Source organism: Acyrthosiphon pisum, chromosome A3 (assembly GCF_005508785.2).
Source record: "Acyrthosiphon pisum isolate AL4f chromosome A3, pea_aphid_22Mar2018_4r6ur, whole genome shotgun sequence".
NCBI lineage: Eukaryota > Metazoa > Arthropoda > Insecta > Hemiptera > Aphididae > Acyrthosiphon > Acyrthosiphon pisum.
The window spans coordinates 42,117,142-42,118,603 of record NC_042496.1 but is presented as its reverse complement, the minus strand read 5'-3'; positions in this window follow the sequence as shown (position 1 = coordinate 42,118,603).

The following is a 1,462-nucleotide window of genomic DNA, read 5'->3' as shown; positions in this document are numbered from 1 at the left end:
ATTTCAGGTTTTAAAAAATTAATAATTTTAAAATATATTATTTAATTAAGTGTATATTATGTATAATATGTACTGCTATTGCACTATGTTATAATGATCAACATTTTGGTTCAGCGATGTTCGTAGTTTCACCAAAGGTTTTCACAAAAGCTTTGCAAGTTTTGATTATACATCGCCATTTTGTTAATCCAGAAGCTAAAGGTCTATTTACTTTAGAAAATTTAAAATTGTCTAATACTAAAAGTATATTTCCACGTTCTGATTCAATAAATTGAGCCATTATAGTGTAGGTAATCGGTATAAGCGTATAAGACTCTAGGACGTGTACTGAACACAATTTATAATATTTCTATTTGAAATTTCCAATAATTATTACATCCAAAATATTGCAGTCAAAGCTGATAAGATATGACATGATTGAAGATTATCGTTTGAGATACGATTGTTCCGTGTTCGAACATTTTGGGACTTCCCAATACTATAAGTTATAACACGCGCCGCGTCGCGAAAAGTACGGTCGAGTCGTACAGTGACGGAACGCTTAGTTTAAAAATATTTATTTTTCCGGGCGGAACTATTTTTGTACCTGTATATTTTTCCGGGCGGAATTTACCATAGACCTTGTTTTTACCTGTTCATTTCGGACGGAATTTACAATCCCCTGACCTTGGACAATCCACACCGGCGGTCCCCGCCCTGGCCTTATAGAGGATACAAATACAAACATGTTAAACGCATTTACGTATCTATGCGTTTAAGTAACTTGTTACAAGTTAAAGAAGAAGTTCAAAGAAGATGAAGAATAATATTTTTGAGGGAATTTCATTATTTGACTTAATGTTTTCAAAACAAACAAAAAAATGCTGTAAGTTTAAATGATGTTTAAAGATGTTTTGAGATGTGTCATTCCCTCAAAAATATTATTCTCTTTTTTGTAATGGGTGACTTTACTCTAAGATTACTTAAACGCATAAAAAAAAAATGTTGCGTGTGAGCCAGAGAGAGAAAACAAATAGTGCGCTGACAGCCTCTTAAGTGTATATCCATTTACGTTTAAACACGAATGACATAGGTACCTGCGTTATGTCAGGTGGTTGTATTTTATTATTACTATTATTGTGTGCGTACAATACACATAGGTATGTGTTTATGTATGCGTGTGTAATATTAAAAGTGGACGATCAATTATTACCATTTAGGAGTGACACTGCAATATTACGTGCGACACTGTGTACATACGACAGTTATTAGACGCAATGTTATACGCCCGGAGTGGGGTGGAGCGGAGCCGCGGGGTGACAACTTTGGCGACGCGGAACGCGCCCGTTTCAACCTGCCTCATCTCGTGACCAGCGCTCTTGCAACGCACATCAACTCTCACAGAAAAGCCTAATACGTTGTATTATTATTATTATTTAGCGCTTTTCTTTGGGTTTTGTTGTTCTGCATTGGGGCGCTTTTC